Source organism: Piliocolobus tephrosceles, chromosome 4, assembly GCF_002776525.5.
Source record: "Piliocolobus tephrosceles isolate RC106 chromosome 4, ASM277652v3, whole genome shotgun sequence".
Taxonomy (NCBI): Eukaryota; Metazoa; Chordata; class Mammalia; order Primates; family Cercopithecidae; genus Piliocolobus; species Piliocolobus tephrosceles.
In genome coordinates this window covers 129,755,671-129,776,126 of record NC_045437.1, presented here as the reverse complement: position 1 = coordinate 129,776,126, position 20,456 = coordinate 129,755,671, and the positions used below count along the sequence as shown (strand labels likewise).

Below are 20,456 nucleotides of genomic sequence, written 5' to 3'. Positions count from 1 at the left end.
GTAAATTGAGCACTCGAAGCACTAGAAGTATAACAAAAGGAAATATTAGCAATAATATTGTAAACTGATTTGGGTGGCAGAGTAAACGGGAAAAGAGAACATGCCTTAGTTTATCATGTTTGTAACAGAAAGTTGATAGATACTATTTAAAGAATTAGAGAAATGATAATTACTAGTGTAACAATTAAAAATATTACTAGAGCAGAAGTGTAAGCCTTTCAAATTATCAAAACACATGCAAAAAGAATGAAAAGGAGCCTGTATGTTAAAGGTGTTTAAAAAGTGTTAACAAGCCTGCGAACATGGCGCTGCGAGTGGTGCGGAGCGTGCGGGACCTGCTCTGCACCCTGCGCGCGGTCCCGTCCCCCGCCGCGCCCTGCCCACTGAGGCCCTGGCAGTTGGGGACGGGCGCCGTCGGGACACTGCGCACGCGACCCGCTCTGCTCTCGGTGCGTAAATTCACAGAGAAACATGAATGGATAACAACAGAAAATGGTATTGGAACAGTGGGAATCAGCAATTTTGCACAGGAAGCACTGGGAGATGTTGTTTACTGTAGTCTACCTGAAGTTGGGACAAAATTGAACAAACAAGATGAGTTTGGTGCTTTGGAAAGTGTGAAAGCTGCTAGTGAACTCTATTCTCCTTTATCAGGAGAAGTAACTGAAATTAATGAAGCTCTTGCAGGAAATCCAGGACTTGTAAACAAATCTTGTTATGAAGATGGTTGGCTGATCAAGATGACCCTGAGTAACCCTTCAGAACTAGATGAACTTATGAGTGAAGAAGCATATGAGAAATACATCAAATCTATTGAGGAGTGAAAATGGAACCCCTAAATAAACTAGTATGAAATACCGCAACTCAGCAGATTGTCTTAAATTAGTGGTGGATAGAAGACTTAGGATAGCAACTTTTAGCATTACCGATGGAGAAGAAAAAAACTACTGTTAACGCTGCTAATGAAGGAAAATGCCCTTTAACTTTCTAATGATTATAGATTTTAGACTAGGCTCTAGTGTTCAGAATTCATTAAATTATCCATGGTAAAAACTAGTTTTAAAAATTACATAATTCAAAGATAACGTTGTTATTCTTAAGCCTTATATAATATTGTAACTTGCATATATCCATACCTGGATTTGGGATGAAATACTTAATGATCTTTCCATTGGAAATAACTGGGAGTGAAGAGGTTTTTGTTGCTTGTACAGTGTCAGATGACACACCACTATCCTGATTTTGCAATACACTGCATTTGCGGGTGCTATTTTTATACGGTGAAGCAACAGCTTGCAGCAAAATAATAAAATACTTCTTCGTTTAAAAAAAAAAAAAAAAGTGTTAACAAAAGTATTCCATGGACTTTACGTTATCAACAGTTTGAGTGGTTATGGCTGCTTTCCTACATCATATTAGTGTTTGTACAGTTCAACGATCAGGGAACTAAGTTTCTTTTAAGTAATTAGTGCTACTTTTCCCTTAAGACTCTATCAGAAAATCTCAGCATCTTGAAACTGAGACATGTAATAAGTGGAGGAAAATATTTTTGAATTGTTAGGACTCTTCAAATGAACAAATTGTATGTTTTTCTCTACAGCATATTGTTTATAAGTAACCTAATACTGTTAAATAAGTGTAATTCACTGTTGCTACTTTAGCAGCCTGCCAAAATCTCATTGGGACTGTTACCTCCTCTCAGAGACACACACACTCTTCTCTGGGGCCAATCGTCTTGCAACAGTCCTTTGTGATTTGCAAAGGGAATAGATTAGGTGGCTTAATGTTGTACTTGTTGAAATAAACCCCATGTGTTTGAGTCAGAGTTTTCACATCTTCCAGGTAGGAGGAAATTCTATCTCACAAAAGTCAACTTCAGTTAATTGATCAATATTTCCCAAGTAGGGGACTGACATGTATAAAGATGTATAAAGATGTTAGGTAGTATGAAATGACGTGGGATGATATTTAAAAATAATATCATACTTACATCTACAGTGATATTTTTCAAGTTTCCTTTACTATAATCAAAAGAATTGGCTATCTCAGTCTGATGTTAGCATGATTTAAACATATGACATGCTCTAATCTCCCTATTCTCCCTGTGAGAGACACCACAGCTCAGAGTTTTAGGCAGGCATCATTGTTTATTTAGAGTGCAATGTTATTTATGTTTATTTTTATCATTACTTTTTCATTATGGCAATTGATGTATTTCATTTAGGGAAAATATTAAAAAATAAATTTAAAGTAAAAAGTTAATTTAAAGTAAAAAATAAATAACAGTCATACATTTAAGCAAACATTTGAAAGGTGACGTGCCAATGTCTAAAATTTGAGGAACAGTGAATTAATTCATTTATTCCAAAGGCATTTGAGTACCAGAACAAAGTGCTCTACTGGATGGTTAGTTGCAGGAAAATGTTATACTCTGTTCTCAAATTTGCATGTTTTGGTTGGGCAGAAAGAAAAACCCAGGAATCCAACAAATCTCTCTTTTGCTGCAATAGAACCAGGGTCAAATTCCAATCGCCTTTGGAACTGGTGGCAAGGCCCCCTCCTTCCTTTCTGTTTCTATCCCTGGCTACCCTGTTTTGCATTATGTTTGATCCCACAAGCCACCTCTGATCCTTTTGGGAATAGGCAGAGTATATAAAAAAGGAGGTGATTAATCAGTATTTGTTGAATAAATGAATACATAAGTGAATGAATAAGTAAACAGAGAAAACAAATGAGCTGAGAGGGTGGATTGCAGAACTCTGATTGTTCTCAGCTCTCCTGTATTAATAAGGAAAGCGGATGCAAGGAGCACACTGTGATTCTAACAAGGAAGGCAGCAGCCTGCATGGCCCAGATGGGGAATGTGAAGGCTGGACCAGCAGAAAACTAGAGAAAAAGCAGTTCCTTAGTGTCTTCTCCCCAGATGTGTTTGCTTGGCTGATAAGCCCATGTAAACAATGGACCCCCAGAAATAGCTTTTCAGGTAAGTCAGAGGAAGACACCTTGGCGAAACCCCAGGATCAAATGTATTGATTCCTAACTTACAGAAATCATGAAAATAGGAGTCTTTGTTGCTGATGGAAAGGAAAGTTATTAAATCCCATTTGGAGTGGGAACTCAGCCTGAATTAATGAGAGAGAAAAAACATGGCATAGAATGAGTCTGTCTTTGTTCTCTGTTCAAGACGGGCAGCAGCATGACACTGAAAGCTCTTCTAGGGACAAGAGAAAATCCCTTGTGGCCTTATGAAAGTTGTTTTCATCCTAGTTGATGGGATGAATCGTAAGCTATTGAAGAAAATATCTGTGGCAGAACAAAGAGAAATGCCAGAGTGAATTTAACCTATTGTTCTTAATTTTCTAGCTTTTTGCATTTCCTACTTTGTGCTGTAGTAACTTACATACGTGTCCTCTCGCTCCTAAATTGGACTCTCCCAGAAGTCAGGATCTGCCTCTTGATTCATTTTTGTATCCTCCACAGTAACTACTTTTTGAGAAACAACAGGTGCTCAGTATATATTGGTTAAATGTGTAAATGAAAGTAGAAATTTGAAAATCGCCAAAGAATCAGATTCTTTTCCATGAATGTTTGAGCACCTACCAGGAAACTGACACTACTTTTAGCCATCAGAGTTTTTAAAAATCAAGGCAACATCTCTTGATTTGTAAACCTGTGGCTGTGGTTGCCACAAACACAACTTTTATACAAGCAAGGACATGGGGAGCAAAGTAAGAGGTGGATAAGGCAAAATGACATGGGTATACAGAGAAAATGGAATTGGATTTCAACCTTGGGGTTATTTAGGATGGAGATCAAGAAAGGATCATTTGATGGAGGCTTTGAAGGATAAAACTAAACAGGTACAGATAAATGGAGAAAAGCATCCCAGGGGACAATTTTATTACAGACAACATTTGGAGGTGGAATAGAGTAGAGTGTGTTTTGAGGCCCTGGATAGTTTAGAGGGACTGTGTGTGTGTGTGTATGTATGTATGTATTGGTGAGGGGAGGTAACAGGGAAAGAATCAAGAAGTTAAAGCCCATCTGGGCACAGATTTCACAGAGCTTTAAAAACCCAGCAAAGGCATTTGGGTTTAGCTTTAAATAATGACGCTCATGGAGTGATGACACTATCGAGGCTGCCCTTTAGGATCTAGACACAAGAATTGGCTCATCTGAACAGCAGATCTAGGGAGGAATTAACATCCTTTCTTCCAGAGTGGTCCTTTTCCTCCTAGAAATCATGAATGCACATTGCAAAAGGAGCCTCTAAAAGATGACGGCTAACTCAGGGCAATGGTCCATGCCAGAAATTCATTCCAGGCAACAAGAATGAACCATACAAGATACAGATTACGGGAGAGTCCTTCTAAAGCACAAGGCACATTTGATGCTATGTGAGGTGACTATTAAAATAAATACTTTCCTTGAAAATGCTCCATTAAAGGGAACAACCTAAGCATCTGTTTTTACCCTCCAGGAGGATATGTATTCCTGGGTAATCAAATACCCAAAGTTGATGAGAGAAGGCTCTATTTCACCAGGAAACGTCAGCTGATAACTGTAGAACAAGTGACAGAATTATAAAAAGCATTTTGCAAACTCTAATGTAAGTGAGCCAAGCATGAATTTTCTATTGCTGTTAAGACTATAAGGCAAATGGAAATACAGCTGTCCTCCAGTATCTGTGGAGGACTTGTCCTAGGACCTCCTTTGGATACCAAAATCCATGGATACTCAAGTCTCTGATATAGAATGGTGCACTCTTTGCATATAACCAATGTATATCCTGCTGCATAGTTAAAATCATCTCTATATTATAATACCTAATGCAATGTGAATGTTATATAGATAGTGGTTATACATTATTGTTTAGGGAATAACTACAAGAAAAATGTCTATACTTCTTCAACACAATTTTTTTTTTCTGATATTTTATATCCATGGTTGCTTGAATACACAGGTTCAGAACCCATGGATATGGAAGGCCGACCATATGAGCATATAGTGACTAAAATACAAGTGAGACCTCGTTACTCCTCTGATCAGAACTCACAATTGGCCTCCATTTCACTCCCAGTAAGAGCCCAAGTCCTTAAAGGCCCACAAAGTCTTACACAATCTTGCTCCATTACTTCTCTGACCTCAACCTTGCTGTGTCACCCTCACTCATGTTTTTCCAGCTATGTTGACCTCCTGACTATTCTTTGGATGCATGGGTCACATACCCTCCTGAGGGTCTTTCACTTACTGTCCCTGCTGTCTGGATTGTTCTTCCCCAAGATACCTGTGTGGCTTTTTCCTGATACAAGTCCTTGTCAAGGGCCAACTTCTGGACACCCTATGTACAAAGCACACACCACCTCATTGCTACCCTCTGGCACTCCCAGCCTTTCTTACCCCACTCTCTTCTTTTTCCTAAGAGGCCCTTGTCAACTGCTAACCTATGATATTGTTTACTTATGCTGGGAGGCAGAGATTTCTCTCTTTGGTTCACTGCAAAAATCCCAGGCATCTAGAGTAACATGTGGAACATGGTAATTGCTCAACTATTTGTTTAACGTATTGCATAAAAGGCATATGGACAAAGGAGCCCATCATAAATCTCACTTGGTCTGTGGCTCCTGCCCTGCCTGCTCATGCAGTTGTTACATAGGTCAAAAGTGTAGACTGGCCTCTGTACAAGAAGGGGTAATCCTGGCCCATGGGCATTCACTACCATAAATATGTGAGAAGTGGTGCCTAATTAGAGGATAAAAGAAGTGTACAATGCTGAGAAATTAATGAGCTTGGGGAAAAGAGTATCAGCACCTCTGACAAAGAAATCTCTTAAAAAAAAAAAAATCCTGAAAATGCAGCAGAGACCAAGAGAGAAGGCAGCACCAATTTTCAGACCCGAGGCTTCTCTGTTTCAAAGATCCAGAAGTTTTGCTTCTCATAAACTTTATTAAGCAGCTAACAGAAGTCTCTCAATATCTAGGCAGCTCCTCTCAACCTTCCTCATTTTGTGAGCTATTCTAGAAGCCACCCAGGGTCTGCCCACTGGTGAAAGAATGTTTCATCTGGGCAGGGAATAAGACAATCTGCTTCTTGATCTGGAAGGACTGTTCTTCTCTCTGGAATCAGTAAGCAGAGGGGAGGAGGCAGACACAAGCAGTAAAACATTTGTGTAGACTGGGAAGCAATTCTATGTTCCCTTCTACAATTGGCTTTGTCTTCCTTTGTTCCTAGGATTCTGATTTTTATGTTTTCCATTCCACCGGTTTAAGAACCACATGACTTACAATTCATGAGGCCACAAAATGGGTAACAAGGGTCTCCAAATCTATGAACACTAGGACCCTGTCTCCAGACTGAATATCAGATTTTACAATTTATACAACTATTTTTGAGATATAAGTGTTACTGGGAATATTGAAGAATCCATTAAAAGTGTTGCTGAATTTACATTGTTTTGTCATAACATTCAACACAGTAACCTTTTGTCACAATGGCTTAAATAAACTTACATTGTTAATGTCACAATATTAGACAAAATCTACTGTGGGAAAAGATAGGGTGGGGATAAGCCACCTAAACCAAGCCTGTCATTTATGTGCTTAATATGATGGGGAACTAGATACATGGAGACACCATAAGGTTCCATGGTGAAATGACCAAAGGCTTGGTAAGGTCCAGGTCTTTGGACACTGGTCCCAACGCCCTCTCAACAGCCACACGAACCTGCCAGCCAACTGCAGCCTTCCAACATTCCGCACTGAATAGGTGTTCCCTTTACCCTTTGACATTTGAGGGTTTACCCTCTACCAGGGCAGTCTGAATCAGGTGGCTAGAGTGCTTGGCTGATAGGAGAGTCTTTACTCTTCAAGGTAAGACCTGCTTCTTGCAAGAGAACCAGTTGTTGTCCATCCACGGGCAGTGGAATATGTGTGGTAATTCAAAGGAGTTGTTCAAAACCCAACACTTCCTGCCCCCGCCCGCCCCCGCCCCCCGCCAACCCCGCCACAGAAGTGATCAGCATAAATTCATTCAACAAGCCTTTGAGCATCTAGTACGTGCTGTGCACTGAAGACACGTCAGTGGGCAGAAAGTATCTATCCCATGGAGCCTACATAGAAGCAGTGGGAGACAGTAAATAAAGACATGTGAGGATGGAAATGCAGAGCAGGGAATGGAGAGACACGGGGAGGGAAACTGGGAAGTGTCTCATATTCTTTTAACAACTGGAACCAAATCCCTGAATAGGCCTGCAGGAATTTTCAGGACGTGACCCTGGCTGTCTTTCCTGGTAGCCTCATCTTATGCTGAACATCTTCTCATATCTACAACCAGCCAGGGAGGCTTTGCTTCAGAGCCTGACATCTCCTGTCATACCTCCTGCCCCAAGGCCTTGGCATCAACTGTTCCTTCTGCCTAGAATCTTGCTCCCTCTCCTCCTCCCTTCCCTAGTAAATTCTTCAGAAGATTCATTTGCCATTTTGCTAGGGAAGGCTTCCCTGACTCCCTCCTGGCAATGTGGTGCTTTTCCTTCAGAGTGTTTGCCTCATACTTAATTTGCATTCTTATTTGATTAATATGTTTCTTCCACTAAAATGTAAACTCAGTGAAGGCAGAGACCACGTATTATTTGGCCCATCCTAGTAAGTAATCTAATAGGAGCTTCATAGATATGTAGGATGAATAAAGAAATTATCTAAAGATGTTCTTTATGGACTAAGTGCTCCTTATGACCCTGCTGAGTATTTTTTTTTTTATTGAAGCGAAAGTCACATAACCTAAAATTAACCATTTTAATGTGTACAAATGGTGGCATTTAGTACATTTGCAATATTGTGAAACCATCACCTTGATCTACTTTTAGCATTTTTATCCCAAAGAAAGAAACCCTCCCCATTAAGCAGTCAATCCCTATTCTCCTCTGCCCTATGCCCCTGGCAACCACTTAGCTGCTTTCTGTCTCTTTGGATTTGTCTATTCTGGATATTTTAGAAGTGGTATTATGTAACATGTGGTTTTTTGTATCTGGCTTCTTTCATTTAACAATGTTTCTGAAATTGCTTTTCTCTGTAGCATGCATCAGAAGTTTATTGCTTTTTATGGCTGAACAACATTCCATTGTACTGATATGCCATATTATGTTTATCCATTAATCATCTGATGGCCATTTGGGTTGTTTTCATTTTTTTTTTTCTTTTATATTTTAGAGCCAGGGTCTTGCTCTGTTGCCCAGGCTGTAGTGCAGTGGCACAATCACAGCTCACCGCAGCCTCAAACTCCTGGGTACAAGTGATCTTCCCAGCTTCCTGAGTAGCTGAGCTACAGGCACACGCTGCCATGCCTGGCAATTTTGTTTTTCTTTTTTTGAGAGATAGGTCTCACTATGTTGACCAGGCTGAATTTGACTGTTTTCATTTACTTTTTAATGACTATGAGTGGTGCTGCTATGACCATTTGTGTACGTCTATGTGTGTGTATGTGTGTTTGAATAACTGTTAATTCTTTTGCATGTATACTAAGGAGTGGAACTGTGGAATTGTGCTGTGATTCTTTGTTTAACTTTTTGAGGCCTTTTGTGTAACAGCTACCTATGTTTGTGGAGTTGCTGAGGTTTGCTTCTTTGCCAACATTCTGTGTTGACAGACTGCCAGGTCTCCACGACTTGTTCTCATGCTACTTTGCCAGGTGGCAGAGTAAGTTTAAGCATGCTCTGGAAGAACATCGTGGGTCCCTTGCCTCAGAATCCCATCAGGATTTGTCCTTCAACCCCAGTGATTTTTCTTTCTTACCTCCCCTCCTCCTCCTCTCTGACCTCCCCTTCTAATGCATGACCTGCTTTTTATCTAAAAATCAGTAAGCTCCATGGAGGAAACACGTTTTATTTTTTATTTATTTTCTTGAGACAGAGTCTCACTCTGTTGCCCAGGCTGGAGTGCAGTGGCGCAGTCTCAACTCAATGCAATCTCCACCTCCCAGGTTCAAGGGATTCTCGTGCTGGGACCACAGGCACGGGCCACCATGCTAGGGTAATTTTTGTATTTTAAGTAGAGATAGGGTTTCACCATGTTGGCCAGGCTAATCTTGAACTCCTGGCCTCAAGTGATCCACCCGCCTCAGCCTCCCAAAATGCTGGGATTACAGGTGTAAGCCACCATGCCCAGCCAGAAACAGGTTTTAAATGACCCCTTGCAGTGAAAAGTTGCAAGAAAAGTTTTGATAGAAAAAGACATTTTCCCTGGCTCTATTCATTTACTTAGGTGGGCTCTTCTTGAAGTTTTGTAAATGGGGAAATTATTTAATCTGAGTCAATGCTCCCATCTATATGAGTGTAGGAATACTACATGTTTTGTAGAGGTGAATGAGAAATATGGGTAAGAGGTCTAGAATTATGCCTAGCAGATAGCACGCTTCAATATAAAGTGGTCATTTGTTATTTTTCTCAAGCCAAGACGCTATAGCAGAGAAACAGTATTACATTCATAATTATTTGCTTCAATTAGTAAATTAATGATTTTTTTCTGTTATATGTTAGTGAGAAGTTGCAATATTCAACAGATTAAATGGTGATTAAACCTTCCTATGGCTTTTCATCGCATTTAGACTAAAACCCAAGCTCCAAGCTCCTTCCAAGGCCTCCCAGGATTCACGTGATCTGGCTCCTATCTCTCCCTTCAGCTATATTCTTAGGCCTCTCCCAATGTCGCATGCTCCAGCCATGCTGACTTGCTGTTCTGGTGACCTCAATTTCTTGCCACTAAGGTCCTTAGCATTAGCTGATGAACAGCCTTGAACATTATTCCCCAAACTTCCCCAGGCTTCTGTTTTCAACTTAATGAATTGCCTCCATTCAGACAGACCATTCCTTATGCTTTACATTTAAAACAAAAAGATCTTTTTTTTTTTTTTTTTGATCACTGCATGATTTTTGTTTTCCTTTAAAAAGTGATTATTTGTTTACTTGACTGTGGTACGTTCCCACTTTCTAAACTGTGAACTCTATTAAGCACAAAAACCTTGTGTTGCTTTTCCCTATAAACAAAGAACGTTCTACAAACCTCCGCTTTGTCAAATGAATAAAGTCATGATTTATCTTCCATCCCTTGTGTCCAAATTGTCTCCAGTTACTCTATCTCCAATTCCACAGGCAAGTAAAAAACGATACTAAGAGACAATACAGGTTTGGCTGGCAAGATGGATGAGTAGGAACAGCTCCAGTGTGCAGTTCCCAGAGAGATCAACACAGAAGGCTGGTGATTTCTGCATTTCCAACTGAGGTATCTGGCTAACCTCACTGGGACTGGTTAGACAGTGGATGCAGCCCACGGAGGGTGAGCCAAAGCAGGGTGGGCTGTCACGTAACCCAGGAAGCACAAGGAGTTGGGGAACTCCCTCCTAGTCAAGGGAAGCTGTGAGGGACTGTGCCATGAGGAATGGTGCACTCCAGCCCAGATACTACACTTTCCCCACGGTCTTCACAACCTGCAGACCAGGAGATTCCCTCGGGTGCCTACACCACCAGGGCCCTGGGTTTCAAGCACAAAACTGGGCAGCTGTTTGGGCAGACATTGAGCTAGCTGCAGTTTTTTTTTTTTTTTTCCCCATACCCAAGTGGCCTGGAATGCCAGTGAGACAGAACCGTTTACTCCCCTGGAAAGGGAGCTGAAGCCAGGGAGCCAGTGGTCTAGCTCAGCGACTCCCACTCCCACAGAGCCCAACAAGCTAAGATCCACTGGCTTGAAATTCTCGCTGCCAGCACAGCAGTCTGAAGTCGACCTGGGATGCTTGAGCTTGGTGGGGGGAGGGGTGTACACCATTACTGAGGCTTGAGTAGAGGTTTTCTCCTCCCAGTATAAATAAAGCTGCAGGGAAATTTGAACTGGGGAGAGCCCACTGCAGCGATGCATAACCAGTGTAGCCAGACTGCGTCTCTAGATTCCTTCTCTCCGGACAGGGCATCTCTGAAAGAAAGGCAGCAGCCCCAATCAAGGGCTTACAGGTAAAACTCCTATCTCCCTGGGACAGAGCACCTGGGGGAAGGGGCAGTTGTAGGTGCGGCTTCAGCAGACTTAACTGTTCCTGCCTGCAAGCTCTGAAGAGAGCAGCAGATCTCCCAGCACTGCGCTCAAGCTCTGCTGAGGGACAGACTGCTTCCTCAAGTGTGTCCCTGACCCCTGTGCCTCCTGACTGGAAGACACCTCCAAGCAGGGATCGACAGACACCTCATGCAGGAGAGCTCTGGGTGGCATCTGGCAGGGACCCCTCTTGGATGAAGCTTCCAGAGAAAGGAACAGGCAGCAATCTTTGCTGTTCTGCAGCCTCCGCTGGTGATACCCAAGCAAACAGTGTCTGGAGTGGACCTCCAGCAAACTCCAGCAGACCTGTAGCAGAGGGGGCTGACTGTTAGAAGGAAACCTAACAAACAGAAAGGAATAGCATCAACATCAATAAAAAGGACATCCATACAGAAACCCCATTTGAAGGTCACCAACATCAAAGACAAAAGGTAGATAAATCCATGCAGATGAAGAAAAACCAGCACAAAAAGGCTGAAAATTGCATAAACCAGAACATCTCTTCTCTTCCAAAGGATCACAACTCCTCACCAGCAAGGGAACAAAACTGGTTGGAGAATGAATTTGATGAACTGACAGAAGCAGGCTTCAGAAGGAGGGTAATAACAAACTCCTCTGAGCTAAAGCAGCATGTTCTAGTCCAATGCAAGGAAGCTAAGAAACTTGAAAAAAGGTTACATGAATTGCTAACTAGAATAACCAGTTTAGAGAAGAATATAAATAACCTGATGGAGCTGTAAAACACAGCACGAGAACTTCGTGATGCATATACACATATCAATAGCTGAATCGATCAAGCAGAAGAAAGGATATCAGAGATTGAAGATCAACTTAATAAAATAAAGCATGAAGACAAGATTAGAGGAAAAAAGGAATGAAAAAGAACAAAGCCTCCAAGAAATATGGTGCTATATGAAAAGACCAAACCTGTGTTTGGTGTACCTGAAAGTGATGGGGAGAATGGAAACACATTGGAAAACACTCTTCAGGATATTACCAGAAGAACTTCCCTGACCTAGCAAGACAGGTCAACATTCAAATTCAGGGAATACTGAGAACACCACAAAGATACTCCTCAAGAAGAACAACCCCAAGATGCAAAATTGCCAGATTCACCAAGGTTGAAATGAAGGAAAAAAAATGTTAAGGACAGCCAGAGAGAAAGGCCAGGTTACCCACAAAGGGAAGCCCATCAGACTAACAGTGGATCTCTTCACAGAAAACCTATAAGCCAGAAGAGAGCGGGTGCCAATATTAAACATTCTTCAGGAAAAGAATTTTCAACCCAGAATTTCATATCCAGTCAAACTAAGCTTCACAAGTGAAGGAGAAGTAAAATCCTTTACAAACAAGCAAATACTGAGAGATTTTTGTCACTACCAGGACTGCCTTAAAAGAACTCCTGAAGGAGGCACTAAACACAGAAAGGAACAACCAGTATCAGTCACTACCAAAATATGCCAAATTTTAAAGACCATTGAAACTATGAAGAAACTGCATCAACTCATGGATAAAATAACCAGCTAGCATCATAATGACAGGATCAAATTCACACATAACAATATTAATCTTAAATGTAAACAGGCTAAATGCCCCAATTAAAAGACACAGACTGGCAAATTGGATAAAGAGTGAAGAACCATCAGTGTGCTGTATTCAGGAGACCCATCTCACCTGCAAAGACACACATAGACTCAAAATAAAGGGGTGGAGAAATATTTACCAAGCAAATGGAAAGCAAAAAAATGAGGGTTGCACTCCTAGTCTCTGATAAAACAGACTTTAAACCAACAAAGATCAAAAAAGACAAAGAAGGGCATTACATAATGGTAAAGGGACCAATGCAACAAGAGCTAACTATCCTAAATATATATGCACCTAATACAGGAACACCAAGATTCATAAAGCAAGTACTTAAGACCTAAAAAGAGACTTAGACTCCCACACAATAATAGTGGGGGACTTTAACACCCCACTGTCAATATTAGACAGATCAATAAGACAGAAAATTAACACAGAAATCCAGGACTTGAACTCAGCTCTGCACCAAGCAGACCTAATAGACATCTACAGAACTCTGCACTCCAAATCAACAGAATATACATTCTTCTCAGCACCACATAGCACTTATTCTAAAACTGACCACATAATTGGAAGTAAAACACTCCTCAGCAAATGCAAAAGAACGGAAATCATAACAAAGTCTCTCAGACCACAGTGGAATCAAATTAGAACTCAGCATTAAGAAACTCCCTCAAAACCACACAACAAATGGAGCTGAACCTGCTCCTGAATGACTACTGGGTAAATAATGAAATGAAGGCAGAAATAGTTTCTTTGAAACCAATGAGAACAAAGATGCAACATACCAGAATCTCTGGGACATAGTTCAAGCAGTGTTTAGAGGGACATTTGTAGCACTTATTGCCCACAGGAGAGAGGAAAGATCTAAAATCGACACCCTAACATCACAATGAAAAGAATTAGAGAAGCAAGAGCAAACAAATTCAAAAGCTAGCATAAGACAAGAAATAAGTAAGATCAGAGCAGAACTGAAGGAGATAGAAACACAAAAAAACCTTAAAAAAAAAAAATTAGTGAATCCAGGAACTGGTTTTTTGAAAAGATTAACAAAATAGACAGCTAGCCAAACTAATAAGAGAGAAAAATCAAATAGACACAATAAAAAATGATAAAGGGTATATCATCACTGATCCCACAGAAATGCAAACTACCATCAGAGACTACTATAAACATTTCTACACAAATAAACTGGAGAATCAAGAAGAAATTGACAAATTCCTGGACACATACACCCTCCTAAGACAAAATCAGGAAGAAGTTGAATCCCTGAATAGACCAATAACAAGTTCTGAAATTAAGGCAGTAATTATTAGCCTATCAACCACAAAAAGCACAGGACCAGATGGATTCACCAGATGAATTCTACCAGAGGTATAAACAGGAGCTGGTACCATTTTTTTTTTTCCTGTAACTATCCAAACAATAGAAAAAGAGGAACTCCTCCCTAACTCATTTTATGAGGTCAATATCATCCTGATACCAAAACCTGGCAGTGACACAACAACAAAAACAACAACAACAACAACAGATTTCAGGCCAATATCCCTGGTGAACATCAATGAGAAAATCCTCAATAAAATACTGGGAAACTAAATCCAGCAGCACATGGAAAAGCTTATTCACCACGATCAAGTTGGCTTCATCCCTGGGAGGCAAGGTTGATTCAACATATGCAAATCAATAAACGTAATCCATCACATAAACAGAACCAATGACAAAAACCACATGATTATCTCAATAGAGGCAGAAAATGCCTTCAACAAAATGCAATACCGTTTTATCCTAAAAACTCTCAATAAACTAGGTATTGATGGAATGTATCTCAAAATAATAAGAGCCATTTATGACAAACCCACAGCCAATATCATACTGAATGGGAAAAAGCTGGAAACATTCCCTTTGAAAAACAGTACAAGACGATAATGCCCTTTCTCACCACTCCTATTCAACATAGGTTTGGAAGTTCTGGCCAGGGCAGTCAGGCATGAGAAAGAAATAAAGGTATTCAAATAGGAAGAGAGGAAGTCAGACTGTCTCTGTTTGCAGATGACATCATTATACATTTAGAAAATCCCATCGTCTCAGCCCAAAATCTCCTTAAGCTGATAAGCAACTTCAGCTAAGTCTCAAGATAAAATAAAATCAATGCAAAAATCACAAGCATTCCTATACACCAATAATAGACAAACAGAGAGCCAAATCATGAGTTAACTCCCATTGACAATTGCTACAAAGAATAAAATACCTAGGAATCCAACTTACAAGGGATGTTAAGGACCTCTTCAAGGAGAACTACAAACTATTCCTCAAGGAAATAAGAGAGGACACAAACAAATGGAAAAACACGCCGTGCTCATGGATAGGAAGAATCAATATCATGAAAATGGCCATACTGCCCAAAGTAATTTATAGATTCAATGCTATTCCCATCAGGCTACCGTTGACTTCCTTCACAGAATTAGAAGAAAACTATTTTAAATTTCATATATAACCAAAAAAGAGCTCATATAGCCAAGACAATCCTAAGCAAAAAGAACAAAGCTGGAGGCATCACGCTACCTGACTTCAAACTATACTACAAGGCTACAGTAATCAAAACAGTACGGAACTGGTACCAAAACAGATATATAGACCAATGGAACAGAACGGAAGCCTCAGAAATAACACATATCTACAACCATCTGATCTTTGACAAACCTGCAAAAACAAGCAATGAGGAAAGGATGTCCTATTTAATAAAAGGTGTTGGGAAAACTGACTAGCCATATGTAGAAAACTGAAACTGGACCCCCTTCCTTATACCTTATACAAAAATTAACTCAAGATGGATTAAAGAATTAACATAAGACCTAAAACCATGAAAAGTAAAAGATAACCTAGGTAATACCATTCAGGACATAGGCATGGGCAAAGACTTCATGACTAAAACACCAAAAGCAATGGCAACAAAAGCCAAAATTGACACATGGGATCTAATTAAACTAAAGAGCTTCTGCACAGCAAAAGAAACTATCATTAGAGTGAACAGGAAACCTACAGAATGGGAGAAAATTTTTGCAATCTATCCATCTGACAGTGGGCTAATATCCAGAATCTACAAGAAACTTAAATTTACAAGAAAAAACAACCCCATCAAAATGTGGGCAAAGGACATGAATAGGCACTTCTCAAAAGACGACATTTATGTGGCCAACAAACATATGAAAAGAAACTCATAATCACTTGTTATTAGAGAAATGCAAATCAAAGCACAATGAGATAACATCTCATGCCAGTTAGAATGGTGAGTATTAAAATGTCAGGATAACAACAGATGCTGGAAAGTATGTGGAGAAATAGGAACACTTTTACACGGTTGGTGAGAGTATAAATTAGTTCAACCATCGTGGAAGACAGTGTGATGATTCCTCAAGGATTTAGAACCAGAAAAACCATTTGACTCAGCAATCCCATTACTGGATATATACCCTATAAATCATTCTACTATAAAGACACATGCACACATGTTTATTGCAGCACCATTCACAGTAGCAAAGACTTGGAACCAATCCAAATGCCCATCAATGACAGACTGGATAAAGAAAATGTGGCACATATGCACCATGGAATACTATGCAGCCATGAAAAAGGATGAGTTCATGTGCTATGCAGGGACATGGATGAAGCTGGAAACCATCATTCTCAGCAAACTAACACAGGAATAGAAAACCAAACACCTCATGTTCTTACTCGTAAGCAGGAGTTGAATAATGAGACACATGGACACAGGGAGGGGAACATCACACACTGGGGCCTGCCAGGGGTCGGGGGGTAGGGGAGGGATAGCATTAGGGGAAATACCTAATATAGGTAATGGGTTGATGGGTGCATCAAGCCACCATGGCACATGTATACCTATTTAACAAATCTGCACATTCTGCACATGTATCCCAGAACTTAAAGTATAATAATAATAAAAAGAGAGACAATATAAAAGCATTTCCGGGCCGGGCGCGGTGGCTCAAGCCTGTAATCCCAGCACTTTGGGAGGCCGAGATGGGCGGATCACGAGGTCAGGAGATCGAGACCATCCTGACTAACTCGGTGAAACCCCGTCTCTACTAAAAATACAAAAAACTAGCCGGGCGATGTGGTGGGCGCCTGTAGTCCCAGCTACTCAGGAGGCTGAGGCAGGAGAATGGCGTGAACCCGGGAGGCAGAGCTTGCAGTGAGCTGAGATCCGGCCACTGCACTCCAGCCCAGGCGACAGAGCAAGACTCCGTCTCAAAAAAAAAAAAAAAAAAAAAAAAAAAGCATTTCCATTTACACATATGGAGATGTTGCTGCCTTTTAAAGCCAATTTGATATTGAAAGGGGGGGGGGTCACAGTTTTTAGTAGGTTATGAAGAAAAATACTGTAAGCACCCCTTACCAGGAAAATGAAATGATAGGGACATAATACCAAATTTTCTAGTATTTATTAAAAATAAAGTGGGGAAAGAAAAAATGTAGTCATGTAGAAGGCTTTTGGGAGACATGGTGATGATAGGAGAAACTACAAAAGGGTATTAGGAAACTTTGGGGGTGACAGATGTGTTTTTGGTCTTCATTGTGGTAATGGTTTCACAGGGTATGTCTAAGTTACAAACTGTATGTTTTAAATATTTATTATATGCAATTATAATTGCAAATACAGTGTAATACATTCAATTACATGCATCTCTCCCCCCAAAAAGGATTTATACTTTTCAGAGTACATTTTTTCAGTGACATGAGTAATACATGTTCATCACAAATATTTTTTAAAATACAAGTAGGCAAAAATAGTTTATTGTATGCAATTATACCTTGAGTAAGCTGTTAAAAGCTAAAAAAATTAGATGACAGTGAACAGTAATGGATTTTCTCTGGCTGGGAGGCTCAGGATCTAAGTTCCCGTCAGTGGATATAGTGCATCTCACTGCTTCTGGGAATTCTGGAATGGGGCACTCTGGAGGTCCTTTTCCCAGAGTGTGGGACAGCTGCCATCTAGCCCTCCTCAGCTCTACCCTGGTGGAGCAGAGGCAAGGAATCCCCCATTAGCCACTCCAGGGGAAGACTTCCAGCCCAGACAACAATGCTCTGGGCAGACGTTGTGTTGTGGTCGCGTTATTTTTTCCCCGCATAAGAGTGTGGAGCTCAGACACACAGATCAGTAGCTCCTGTAGAAAATCCATCACTTCCCGTGCAGCCCTCCCAGTCACCTCTCCTGATCCTGCCTTCCATCTCCCAGCCTTCCCCCAACTACTGAGTAGTTCTCCAGGTTCTAGACAAGACATCCCTACCCCTTCAATCTTTTCTTTTTCTTTTCCCATTTTTATTCACGCACATTTTCTTTCTCTTTTATTCTTGTTCTATTCCCCCTTTAAATCTGAAATTAATATTTATTAAACACTGTGGGATCAAGAGCTTTACTTATTTAATCCTTAAAACCACCACAGGAAACACTTTCTGTCATAATTCCCATTTTACAGATGAGCAAAACGATGCAGTGACAGGTCCATGGCTTGCTGATGCCCTGCCTCTTGTGAATACAGAGATAGGATGAAACCTCCGTCCTCTCCAGAGTCTCAGCTCTTAACCTCTAAATATACTTCCATTCATGATTTTCCCAAATTTTCCTCATTCTTTTCCCTTTACACAGGTGTTAATGTGTGTGCTACTGCCATTAGGTGAAGTACTGTTTACGAAATATATTTAACATAGAAGTACATTAAATAGTATAGAAAATGGTTATTGCATACTGTTACACACAAAGAACACCTTCAATAATTATGTACATTAAGATCAGGACATATGTATATAACAAGTTAGAAGCGTATACACCAAAATGTATCTGCATTATGGGATGGTAGATAAGATTTACTTTCTTTTTGCTTATTTGTGGTTTAAAAAATATTTGTGATGAACACATATGACTCATGTCATTAAGAACAAGAACATGCTCTGAAAAGTATAAATCCTTAGGCGGGGGAAGAGATGCGTTTTTTTTTTTTTTTTTTTTCTTATAATCTCGGTTATTTCTGACTAGCAGGTGGCGCCTCATCTCTTCCAGAAGCAATATAATGTGATTGCTCTGAAGTTGTAGGAAAATATCAAAGGTGCAAATCAAAATGCATCTGAAGCAAAACTCCGTTCTCAGCTCAGAATGGGGGATTTCTTCCCTCAGAGTCACCACAAGCCAAACTGAGAAGGAGCTCTGTCCAGGGAATGCTTTGCAAATATTGTGAACTTTACAGCAAAGCCACGTTCTACCTAAGATTTCTGCATCTCCTTCACCTCCACTACCTCTTTCCTTCTTCTTCTGGGTTTGGAACTTCCATTTATATCTACCTTTAAAATCTGTCATTGTTTGCTCTTAATAAAGTGTTAAGAGAAACTTCAAAGTTTCTTGTACTTCCCCACTTGATTTTGGATCAGTTCAAGTAAAGAGTTATGTCCGCTTTGTTTCTCAGTGTATCTCCAGCAGCTAAGGATTCATTCATTAAATTAAAGTAGTTAAAATGTCTGCTTTGTTCTGAACACTGGGCTGAGTGCTGGGGATTTAGTAAGACAAAGGTAGACGATGTTCAGTCCTCCCTAGCTTGTGGGGAAGGAGCAACCAATAAACATGCAGTCAAATCGAACACTGATGGGTTCTGAAAAGCACCATGAAGAGAATACAGAAAGTGATACAATGAAGAGTAACTGAGGGGCTGACTTCAGCTGTGGTGGTCAGGAAAGGCCTTAGAGTTGAGAATTGAAACTATGGTGTTGAAGAGGGAGTACAGGGTAGGTACTCATCGAATATTTAGTTCATAAATGAATGGGTCAACTATTTCTCCATTATACCCGACAGTACTTTTTGTATAGTAGGAGACCAATACGTTGTTGAACTTGGTTCAGAGAATAGGTTATTGAGTTCCTGTTATCTGCTAAGCACCATGTTTTATAGATGACACCTTACTTAACCTCCCTAGCGACCACATGATGTAGTTATTTTCCTATATTCTGCTGTTGAGTAAAATAAAGTTAATTTGCCCAAAGTCACCCAGCTGATGAGTCAAAGACCATGATCCAAGCCCTCATCTGTTGGGCATCTTCCAAGATGCACCTACTTCTACTAATTTCTGATAGAGGAAGGGTATGAGGTCATATACAAAAAGGGTTTAATCAGAAAACTAACTAAAAATAAGCACATTACTATTTACATGGTGCAAATTCAAAACTAAATGGTAGTTTTATAGAATTCACTTGCTTTTTTAAGTGTGAGGTAAAATTCTAGAAAAAATAAGACCTTGAAGAAAGAAAGAAAATTTAGTCTCTTTGCATTGGTAATACCTCAAGTAGATACTGAGACTTCCACAAAGTCTTCCGGTGGGCACAAGGGTTGAAGAGGACTGAGTGAGACTTGGAACCCTATTTTCTAGGTGTTGCAATTAATTTGCTATATGACCTTAAAGAAACAAACTCACTACTTTCAACTTCAGGGTCCGTAACGATGCCCTTGCTGTCAAACACTCAGCAACATGAGAGATTTTTGGCAAATATATAGGTGAGACCTAGAGGGGTTAAAGATCCCTGAAATTGGAGAAACACCAGGCATTTGATGAAATAAAGAATGGCAGAGTTTAAAATAGTCTTGAAGTTGGTTCTGGGAGAAAGGAATGGAGCTCATGACAAAGGAAAAAGTAATAATGTCAGGCTGAGAACTGAGCATGATAGAGAAAAGTTTGGGCATCTTTTCTTCCAAATATCCATAGACTCACTGATAGCAGTGCCTAGTATTTTCTATTTTTCCCTTAT

General features: G+C 40.2%; 1 pseudogene across 1 annotated transcript; it reads left to right on the top strand.

Moving 5' to 3' along the window:
• Positions 1–298: 298 nt before the first annotated feature.
• On the top strand, positions 299–857 carry LOC111547139 (annotated as a pseudogene). The gene has a single exon (XR_002733036.2). The product of XR_002733036.2 is annotated as a glycine cleavage system H protein, mitochondrial pseudogene (transcript).
• The last annotated feature ends 19,599 nt before the right edge of the window (positions 858–20,456 follow it).